The following is a 12,508-nucleotide window of genomic DNA, read 5'->3' as shown; positions in this document are numbered from 1 at the left end:
TGCCCCCTGTCGGCACATGTCGGCTAAAAACTAAACGCAAAAAAACTCATGTCCACCTCTCCATTGTCGACCTAATGCTTGTGTCAACCTTCCCACCCTGTTGACCTTAGCCATGTCGATTGATTTCATCTGTTGACTTTGTGTATGTCGACCTTCCGTAGTGTCAACCTAGCAACCGTATCCCTTCCCTACAGTGCTGTCTGTCATAGGGGAACTGGGTGATAGGTCGGCAGTGACTAAGTTGACACTAAAATGTCAACATGCCCAATGCCGATATATGAAAAAGGTCAACCTACAGTATACAAATGTTCCATATGGTAAAGGTCAAAATAAAATTTTTCAAGTTCTTTGACCCCACCCTGATTCAGGTCAGGCACCTCGCTTAACTTGACCAGTGGCGGATCCAGGGCGGGGGGGAGGTTGCAGTGCAGTTCAAAACTCAAATAGGAGGAGCCAAGTTAAGGTGCTGTTCTCACACTGTTCCAATGGAAGCTCACCTCCCTCACAACTAAATTAATTAACCTCAAAGGAAGCTCCTTTATCATATAAAAAATGGTCTGCTGCAAGAGGGCGGACATTTTGTGAGGGAGATTTTAATAGCAGCAGGACAGGAGCCGAGCCAGGAAAAGTGTCGGAACCGCAGACAAATAGATCTGCATGTCCCTGTTACAGAGGTGGCAGCAAGCTGCAATGGGGGTAAGGCAGGCAACAGTGGAACGATAGCCCCCACACTTTACTCAGTGCCTCCCTGCTGCCGCGGGGTCTGTGGGGCTATTTTTACACCACTGGTCACTATCCAACCACATGTATCATCTTTGTCTCCCTATTACACACCGTACGTTTGTATGTGCATTTACACCTAACGGGTCCAGTTTCCCGGACAGTTTTTTCACCATGAGGAACAGTGTGGTCACATTACACAGAGGCTTGCGGCCTTGAATTTCGATTAACTGGGAGGCTCCTGGGAATAGGGTGACCCTCCCAGCCCCGCCAAAAGAGTAGGCCTGACCGGGGCCGGTGCTAGGGTGTTCGGCTCCCTCCTGCAAACTATAAATTTGCGCCCTCCCATACTTTACAAAAGGACAGCGCACACCGAAAGAAAGAAATATGGTCTCACAAGGAATGGGCGTGGCCACACAAGTACTCCCATTCCACATTATACCACACAGTAGCACAATCTTATTCACATTACACAGCACCAGTGCCGTAACTAGGGATTTTTGCTCCCTATGCCAGAAAGGGAATTGGTGACTGCCCTACCACCACAGTTAAAGTAGGGAGAGTGTGGAAAAATGTAAGTGTGTGGCTTCATGGGAAGGGGCGTGGCCATGTAAAAGTACTAATAACATTGTAATACCCATAACACATTATACCACACACAGCAATGCCCAACATGTATTATGCCACACATCATGATGCTGCCCCTCACTCAATATGCCGCACACCATAATGCCCTTATGATATTATGACACACATTATAATCCAAGGCCCGAGTACTCCTGCACATGCCTACAATAGAAGCAGCATCTATACATATGCCCACACCAGTTGCCGGCGGTAGAAGCGCTGCCTATATCTATGCCCACACCAGTTTCTGATGTAGTTGCGCTGCCTATACATATGCCCACACCAGTTGCTGACAGTAGTAGTGCTACCTATACATATGCCCACACCAGTTGCTGAAATTAGTAGTGCTGCCTATACATAACGCCCACACCAGTTGCTGACAGAAGTAGTGCTGCCTATACATAACGCCCACACCAGTTGCAGTACACTCACAATTTACTCCCCTAATTCAGGGCACTTCAGGCTAGGAGCTCATCTTGCTTCCTTTTTTCAGCAGTCTTGCTCCCCTGTAGCTCCGCCCCTCCATATAGCCACACACCCTCTGTCCGTGTAGCCCCACCCCTTTTTGGACCCTGTCACTGACAGGTTGCTTAGGAGCCAGGAGGGAGTTCTGAGCTGCCGGTGTTGCTGCCTGTCATGCAGTGTGATAGCCGGCAGCCACAGAGGACAGAAGGCATGTAGAGCAGGGAGAGTACCTCTACTGCCCAGTGCCTCCCTGCCCAGTGCCTCCCTGCCCTGCATTCTCTGCTGAGGGGGTAGTGCTGGCTCTGGGCCTGACACATGACATCTCTGCTCATCCCGGACTGGGTGGCTCACTTTACAAATATAGTGGGGTGTCTGGGCGACCAATGATGAAGTTCTTGATGAAACACGCCATTCTAGCCACACCCCCTGGCCATGTAATACTGGTGATAATGTATTGGGGTCATGGCTACTATGATGGGTCTCAGACACTGCAGCCTTTGTACCATTTCTCCTCTTCTCCTGCAACCTCCTACCCCCCTAGATAACTAGATTAGAAATATCCCTGACTAAACCAATCTACATATAGACAATTTATTGGTAAAGGTCAACTTTTATACAGCTCTGTAATAGAAATAATACAACACATATGATACAGGCCTACATGTAGGTGTAGCAGGAACGGCCACCCTCCATGATCATGGTCGTAGATACATTTGCACTCATGAGATACAATCCTTTAGACAGAGTACAGTATATGCGCTTATTTCAGCACCATAAATACTAGCTACGAAATAGGCCAACATGTTTTCCAAATGTCAATCCAGACTAGCCGGCCATGAGATTGCACATTGTCACAGGGAACCAGAACTTCATACCATAGCATCTTGCCAGGCCACAGCACCAGGACCATTGAAATACTCCATATATTTAGCCCTACTGAGTGTTGCGTCATAAGGAAGTTTTTGTGGTTGAACTTGTTGTAACGGCACCAGGCCTGGAGGTCCACAACTCCATTCACCAGGTATGACTGACCCATCGTTCATGTTCTCTCGCTCCAATATGGTCCCTGGACAATACTCAGCACGGTTACTCCGCCGCAGAAAATTATGGAGCAAGCAGCATGCCATAGCCAACAGTTCAATCTTGTACGGAGATAAGTTTATGGTGGTGTGGAAGATCCTAAAGCGGCTTGAGAGGAGGCCAAAGGCATTTTCCACCACACGACTCGCCCTTGAAAGTCGATAGTTGAAGATCTTCTTTTCTTCTGTGAGATTGCTCTGCGGGAAAGGCGTGAGCAAGTGTTCATGCAAGGAGAAGGCCTCATCCGCCACAAACACAAAGTTCAGTTCATCTTTGGTTTCACTGGTTGGTGGAAGACGCAACATGCTTTCCTTCATTTTGTGATAGAAATGCGTTTGTTCGATAACTCCACCATCTGACATTCTCCCGTTTTTGCCAACATCGATCATAAGAAACTCGTATTCAGCATTGACTATTGCCACTAGCACGATGCTGAAGAATCCTTTATGGTTGTAGTAGAACGAGCCGCTGTGAGGAGGGGGGTTGATGCGCACGTGCCTCCCGCCGATCGCTCCTCCACAGTTTGGAAAGTTCCAGAAGTCGTCAAACTCTTTCGCAACAACTTTCCACTCTTCGGGAGTCGTAGGAAACTGCCAAAGAAACAAATGTTATAACGCCACATATAGCAGAACACAGGGAAGATATGATTATGACTATAGAGGGCCTAGGTGCAGGGGCCACACAACAGGAAGTCAGGGAACAAGGAGTGTAGGGGCCACTTATGCATGTTCTTCCCTTTGTGTATTCCCCCATATAGAACACAGGAGTCGCTGCCCTAGAGCAAGCTGTCAGGAACCAGACGGGTATAGAAAGGAAGCGCTCAGCATCGGGACAGTCAGGTTGCCGGTGTTCAATATACCGATGCTGGCAGGAGATCGTTGCTGAATCCTCGAAAGGGTCAGGATGCTGATGTCAGAAACCTGATTGGTAAGTATGCAGGGAGGGTTATGGTGAGGCCAGGAAAGTCAGGTGAGGGTCCGGCGCTAGCGGGGAGCACCAGGGTCCGGCGCCAGCGGGGAGCACCAGGGTCCGGCACCAGGGTGAGACATTACAGAATACAATGCTTGGGACAGTTGGAGGTATGCATGGTCTAATGCAGTGGTAGGCAACTGGTGGACCGGGTCCATCTTCTGACCGCAAAGGACAGAGATGTGGACCACCTACACACTTCTGAAACTGCAGCGGTCCCAGGAATGCATTTTGGCGGGTGAGTGGGTGACATCACCCCACGCCGCTTATAAGGAGCTCAGTCGGCTCCATGTGGCGAAGCTGAGGGCCCATCGGGAGCAACAGTGTCAGGAGGGCACAGTGACAGCAAGAGGGCCCAGCAGGAGCAGCGGGGATCGTGACCGGCTACTCCCTGTAAGTTTTAAAATATGATGGGAGTACTGTATTTTTTAATGACTGCTATGCAGTGGAAGGGCAATGGGGGAGGGCAATTGGGAGGGGGGGGGGTCTCTTCAAAGTAGTACATCTAAGGTGAATTGGATGAAGTTCTGTTTTCCCTCTGCGTGCCGTATATATATATATATATAAAAAATGAAATGGTATTTATGGAACTCGACGATCTGTGTTATTTAGTAATAGTGGACCAATAATGGAAGTTTAAAAAAGAAGAAATTTATTTTTACAAATGAAGGCTAACACCATACACAGTAAAAAGGAAGGGGTGGTGATTTTAAACCTATACGATACTTGAGATATGCACAGCAATAAAAAGTATGTAGTTAGTGTTAAAAAAACACGAGGGTTATTTCGCTATGGGTAAAGATAGTGCCAACAGGATCATGTAATCATATAAAAAACGGGGAGTATAAAAGAGAATAAAATAAGATATTGTAAAATCGCTTAGCTGCACCATCAGCATATGGGTCAGTACCTGCACAGCGTTGCCCCCATTAGTATCCGCACCACATACCTGCAGGTATTCCCCTATCAGCATATGGGTCAGTACCTACACAGCATTGCCCCCATTAGTATCCGCACCACGTACCTGCAGGTATTCCCCTATCAGCATATGGGTCAGCACCTACACAGCATTGCCCCCATTAGTATCCGCACCACGTACCTGCAGGTATTCCCCTATCAGCATATGGGTCAGTACCTGCACAGCATTGCCCCCATTAGTATCCGCACCACGTACCTGCAGGTATTCCCCTATCAGCATATGGGTCAGTAGCTACACAGCATTGCCCCCATTAGTATCCGCACCACGTACCTGCAGGTGTTCCCCTATCAGCATATGGGTCAGTACCTACACAGCGTTGCCCCCATTAGTATCCGCACCACGTACCTGCAGGTATTCCCCTATCAGCATATGGGTCAGTACCTGCACAGCATTGCCCCCATTAGTATCCGCACCACGTACCTGCAGGTATTCCCCTATCAGCATATGGGTCAGTAGCTACACAGCATTGCCCCCATTAGTATCCGCACCACGTACCTGCAGGTATTCCCCTATCAGCATATGGGTCAGTACCTACACAGCGTTGCCCCCATTAGTATCCGCACCACGTACCTGCAGGTATTCCCCTATCAGCATATGGGTCAGTACCTACACAGCGTTGCCCCCATTAGTATCCGCACCACGTACCTGCAGGTATTCCCCTATCAGCATATGGGTCAGTACCTACACAGCGTTGCCCCCATTAGTATCCGCACCACGTACCTGCAGGTATTCCCCTATCAGCATATGGGTCAGTACCTACACAGCGTTGCCCCCATTAGTATCCGCACCACGTACCTGCAGGTGTTCCCCTATCAGCATATGGGTCAGTACCTACACAGCATTGCCCCCATTAGTATCCGCACCACGTACCTGCAGGTATTCCCCTATCAGCATATGGGTCAGTACCTACACAGCATTGCCCCATTAGTATCCGCACCACGTACCTGCAGGTATTCCCCTATCAGCATATGGGTCAGTACCTACACAGCATTGCCCCCATTAGTATCCGCACCACGTACCTGCAGGTATTCCCCTATCAGCATATGGGTCAGCACCTGCACAGCATTGCCCCCATTAGTATCCGCACCACGTACCTGCAGGTATTCCCCTATCAGCATATGGGTCAGTACCTACACAGCATTGCCCCCATTAGTATCCGCACCACATACCTGCAGGTATTCCCCTATCAGCACATGGGTCAGTACCTACACAGCATTGCCCCCATTAGTATCCGCACCACGTACCTGCAGGTATTCCCCTATCAGCATATGGGTCAGTACCTACACAGCATTGCCCCCATTAGTATCCGCACCACGTACCTGCAGGTATTCCCCTATCAGCATATGGGTCAGTACCTACACAGCATTGCCCCATTAGTATCCGCACCACGTACCTGCAGGTATTCCCCTATCAGCATATGGGTCAGTACCTACACAGCGTTGCCCCCATTAGTATCCGCACCACGTACCTGCAGGTATTCCCCTATCAGCATATGGGTCAGTACCTGCACAGCATTGCCTCCATTAATATCCGCACCACGTACCTGCAGGTATTCCCCTATCAGCACATGGGTCAGCACCAACACAGCATTGCCCCCATTAGTATCCGCACCACGTACCTGCAGGTATTCCCCTATCAGCACATGGGTCAGCACCTACACAGCATTGCCCCCATTAGTATCCGCACCACGTACCTGCAGGTATTCCCCTATCAGCACATGGGTCAGTACCTACACAGCATTGCCCCCATTAGTATCCGCACCACGTACCTGCAGGTATTCCCCTATCAGCACATGGGTCAGCACCTACACAGCATTGCCCCCATTAGTATCCGCACCACATACCTGCAGGTATTCCCCTATCAGCATATGGGTCAGTACCTACACAGCGTTGCCCCCATTAGTATCCGCACCACGTACCTGCAGGTATTCCCCTATCAGCATATGGGTCAGTACCTACACAGCGTTGCCCCCATTAGTATCCGCACCACGTACCTGCAGGTATTCCCCTATCAGCATATGGGTCAGCACCTACACAGCGTTGCCGACATTAGTATCCGGACCACGTACCTGCAGGTGTTCCCCTATCAGCATATGGGTCAGCACCTACACAGCATTGCCCCCATTAGTATCCGCACCACGTACCTGCAGGTGTTCCCCTATCAGCATATGGGTCAGCACCTACACAGCATTGCCCCCATTAGTATCCGCACCACGTACCTGCAGGTGTTCCCCTATCAGCATATGGGTCAGTACCTACACAGCATTGCCCCCATTAGTATCCGCACCACGTACCTGCAGGTGTTCCCCTATCAGCATATGGGTCAGTACCTACACAGCGTTGCCCCCATTAGTATCCGCACCACGTACCTGCAGGTATTCCCCTATCAGCATATGGGTCAGTACCTACACAGCATTGCCCCCATTAGTATCCGCACCACGTACCTGCAGGTATTCCCCTATCAGCATATGGGTCAGTACCTGCACAGCATTGCCCCATTGGTATCCGCACCACGTACCTGCAGGTGTTCCCCTATCAGCATATGGGTCAGTACCTGCACAGCGTTGCCCCCATTAGTATCCGCACCACGTACCTGCAGGTGTTCCCCTATCAGCATATGGGTCAGTACCTACACAGCGTTGCCCCCATTAGTATCCGCACCACGTACCTGCAGGTGTTCCCCTATCAGCATATGGGTCAGTACCTACACAGCGTTGCCCCCATTAGTATCCGCACCACGTACCTGCAGGTATTCCCCTATCAGCATATGGGTCAGTACCTACACAGCATTGCCCCATTAGTATCCGCACCATGTACCTGCAGGTATTCCCCTATCAGCATATGGGTCAGTACCTACACAGCGTTGCCCCCATTAGTATCCGCACCACGTACCTGCAGGTATTCCCCTATCAGCATATGGGTCAGTACCTACACAGCATTGCCCCCATTAGTATCCGCACCACGTACCTGCAGGTATTCCCCTATCAGCATATGGGTCAGTACCTACACAGCATTGCCCCCATTAGTATCCGCACCACGTACCTGCAGGTATTCCCCTATCAGCATATGGGTCAGTACCTACACAGCATTGCCCCCATTAGTATCCGCACCACGTACCTGCAGGTATTCCCCTATCAGCATATGGGTCAGCACCTACACAGCATTGCCCCATTAGTATCCGCACCACGTACCTGCAGGTATTCCCCTATCAGCATATGGGTCAGTACCTGCACAGCGTTGCCCCCATTAGTATCCGCACCACGTACCTGCAGGTATTCCCCTATCAGCATATGGGTCAGTACCTACACAGCATTGCCCCCATTAGTATCCTCACCACGTACCTGCAGGTATTCCCCTATCAGCATATGGGTCAGCACCTACACAGCATTGCCCCATTAGTATCCGCACCACGTACCTGCAGGTATTCCCCTATCAGCATATGGGTCAGTACCTGCACAGCGTTGCCCCCATTAGTATCCGCACCACGTACCTGCAGGTATTCCCCTATCAGCATATGGGTCAGTACCTACACAGCATTGCCCCCATTAGTATCCGCACCACGTACCTGCAGGTGTTCCCCTATCAGCATATGGGTCAGTACCTACACAGCATTGCCCCCATTAGTATCCGCACCACGTACCTGCAGGTATTCCCCTATCAGCATATGGGTCAGTAACTACACAGCATTGCCCCCATTAGTATCCGCACCACGTACCTGCAGGTATTCCCCTATCAGCATATGGGTCAGTACCTACACAGCGTTGCCCCCATTAGTATCCGCACCACGTACCTGCAGGTATTCCCCTATCAGCATATGGGTCAGTACCTACACAGCATTGCCCCCATTAGTATCCGCACCACGTACCTGCAGGTATTCCCCTATCAGCATATGGGTCAGCACCTGCACAGCATTGCCCCCATTAGTATCCGCACCACGTACCTGCAGGTATTCCCCTATCAGCATATGGGTCAGTACCTACACAGCATTGCCCCCATTAGTATCCGCACCACATACCTGCAGGTATTCCCCTATCAGCATATGGGTCAGTACCTACACAGCATTGCCCCCATTAGTATCCGCACCACGTACCTGCAGGTATTCCCCTATCAGCATATGGGTCAGTACCTGCACAGCGTTGCCCCCATTAGTATCCGCACCACGTACCTGCAGGTATTCCCCTATCAGCATATGGGTCAGTACCTGCACAGCGTTGCCCCCATTAGTATCCGCACCACGTACCTGCAGGTATTCCCCTATCAGCATATGGGTCAGTACCTACACAGCGTTGCCCCCATTAGTATCCGCACCACGTACCTGCAGGTATTCCCCTATCAGCATATGGGTCAGTACCTACACAGCATTGCCCCCATTAGTATCCGCACCACGTACCTGCAGGTATTCCCCTATCAGCATATGGGTCAGTACCTACACAGCGTTGCCCCCATTAGTATCCGCACCACGTACCTGCAGGTATTCCCCTATCAGCATATGGGTCAGTACCTACACAGCGTTGCCCCCATTAGTATCCGCACCACGTACCTGCAGGTATTCCCCTATCAGCATATGGGTCAGTACCTACACAGCATTGCCCCCATTAGTATCCGCACCACGTACCTGCAGGTATTCCCCTATCAGCATATGGGTCAGTACCTACACAGCGTTGCCCCCATTAGTATCCGCACCACGTACCTGCAGGTATTCCCCTATCAGCATATGGGTCAGTACCTACACAGCATTGCCCCCATTAGTATCCGCACCACGTACCTGCAGGTATTCCCCTATCAGCATATGGGTCAGTACCTACACAGCATTGCCCCCATTAGTATCCGCACCACGTACCTGCAGGTATTCCCCTATCAGCATATGGGTCAGCACCTACACAGCATTGCCCCATTAGTATCCGCACCACGTACCTGCAGGTATTCCCCTATCAGCATATGGGTCAGTACCTGCACAGCGTTGCCCCCATTAGTATCCGCACCACGTACCTGCAGGTATTCCCCTATCAGCATATGGGTCAGTACCTACACAGCATTGCCCCCATTAGTATCCTCACCACGTACCTGCAGGTATTCCCCTATCAGCATATGGGTCAGCACCTACACAGCATTGCCCCATTAGTATCCGCACCACGTACCTGCAGGTATTCCCCTATCAGCATATGGGTCAGTACCTGCACAGCGTTGCCCCCATTAGTATCCGCACCACGTACCTGCAGGTATTCCCCTATCAGCATATGGGTCAGTACCTACACAGCATTGCCCCCATTAGTATCCGCACCACATACCTGCAGGTATTCCCCTATCAGCATATGGGTCAGTACCTACACAGCATTGCCCCCATTAGTATCCGCACCACGTACCTGCAGGTATTCCCCTATCAGCATATGGGTCAGTACCTGCACAGCGTTGCCCCCATTAGTATCCGCACCACGTACCTGCAGGTATTCCCCTATCAGCATATGGGTCAGTACCTGCACAGCGTTGCCCCCATTAGTATCCGCACCACGTACCTGCAGGTATTCCCCTATCAGCATATGGGTCAGTACCTACACAGCGTTGCCCCCATTAGTATCCGCACCACGTACCTGCAGGTATTCCCCTATCAGCATATGGGTCAGTACCTACACAGCATTGCCCCCATTAGTATCCGCACCACGTACCTGCAGGTATTCCCCTATCAGCATATGGGTCAGTACCTACACAGCGTTGCCCCCATTAGTATCCGCACCACGTACCTGCAGGTATTCCCCTATCAGCATATGGGTCAGTACCTACACAGCGTTGCCCCCATTAGTATCCGCACCACGTACCTGCAGGTATTCCCCTATCAGCATATGGGTCAGTACCTACACAGCATTGCCCCCATTAGTATCCGCACCACGTACCTGCAGGTATTCCCCTATCAGCATATGGGTCAGTACCTACACAGCGTTGCCCCCATTAGTATCCGCACCACGTACCTGCAGGTATTCCCCTATCAGCATATGGGTCAGTACCTACACAGCATTGCCCCCATTAGTATCCGCACCACGTACCTGCAGGTATTCCCCTATCAGCATATGGGTCAGTACCTACACAGCATTGCCCCCATTAGTATCCGCACCACGTACCTGCAGGTATTCCCCTTTCAGCACTTGCACAATGGCGTTGCAGGTCTCCGGGATAAGGACCCCCAGGGCCTGCGGGGAAATCGCTGTAGAGAACTTCAGGTCCTCGAAGGAGCGTCCCGTGGCCAGGAAGCGCAGTGTGGCCACCAGCCGCTGCTCCGCAGAGATGGACTTTCTCATGCAGGTGTCCTGCTTCTGGATGAGGGGGGTGACCGCCCGCAGCAGGGACAGGAAGCCGGCGTCCGACATCCTCAGGTAGTTCCTGAAATCATCAGGGTTGTTCTCCCTGAGCTCGGGCAGGAGGACGCTGTGGGGCGCCGTGTCGCGGCTCTGCAGGAAATCCTTGCTCCAGTACGAGCGCTTCTTCTTCTTCTTCTTCCTCTTCTGCAGGCAGTGGTGCACCATGGCTATGGCCAGCACAGCCCGAGCCTTCCTCTTACTGACAAAGCTCATGGTGACCTGTGTGGTTACAGAGCCAGCTTCTTCCCAGCCAGAGGAGCGGGGGAGGGGCGCAGGGCCCTGCTTATGTCACTTCCTGCAGTGTTACCCCTTCCCTGCCACTGTGCTGCCACAGCTGAGTGTTACATAGCAACGGCTAAACACAGACAGCTGACTAACCTGCAACGTCCCAGCCAGAGGAGCGGGGGAGGGGCGCAGGGCCCTGCCTACTGTATGGCACCTCCTGCAGTGTAACCCCTTCCCTGCCACTGTGCTGCCACAGTCTTTTTAAACATGTTGGGGGAAATTTACTAAAGGAAATTTGTAAAAAATAGGTGTATTTGTATCCAGAAATACACTTATTTTTGACATTTAGGGGGACATTTACCAAAATGGATTCGTAGAAAAAAGGTGTATTCGTAGGGAGAAATACACCTTTTTTTAAGAATTTGTATTTTCGGGATTTACAATCCCAAAAATACATCAATTCGTAGTCCTAAAGATGGAACATTCGTATTTGTATTTACAAATACGAATGTCTACACCATCGATAGGATACGACAGAAATCACCATTCAAAAGAATGGTGGTTCCTGATATACTAAGCAGCCGTACTGATAATACGGCTGCTAAGTGGTGTGAAACACCCACGCAAATACGACAGAAAAATAGAACACCATTTTCCTGTCGTATTTGCTTTAAGCCTGCACGGATCAGTCAGATCCGTGCAGGCTTCAGTGTAAAAAAATAGAAAAATTAAATTAAAAAAAAAAAAAAACGGCGTGGGGTCCCCCCCACAGCCGAAACCAGCACCAGGCTGAATGAGCCTGGAGCTGGTAATTAAAAATCAGGAAACCCGACAAATAGGGGTTCCCCGATTTTTAACAACCAGCCCCAGGCTCCAGGTCCGGGGCTGGTTCCCAAAATACGGGGGACAAAATGACTAGGGGTCCCCCGTATTTCAAGAACCAGTCCCAGGCACAACCAGCCAGCAGGGTAATGTCACAGCCGGGGGACACATGATATAAGGTCCCGCGGCCAAAACATTAACCCCCTGACCGGTCAGCCTGGCCAGGGGCCCTGGGGGAGTGGGGACCCCCCCAATGAAGGGGTCCCCCCCCT

Source organism: Crinia signifera, chromosome 3 (assembly GCF_055691185.1).
Source record: "Crinia signifera chromosome 3, ASM5569118v1, whole genome shotgun sequence".
Classification (NCBI taxonomy): Eukaryota; Metazoa; Chordata; class Amphibia; order Anura; family Myobatrachidae; genus Crinia; species Crinia signifera.
This window is presented reverse-complemented; position numbering follows the sequence as displayed.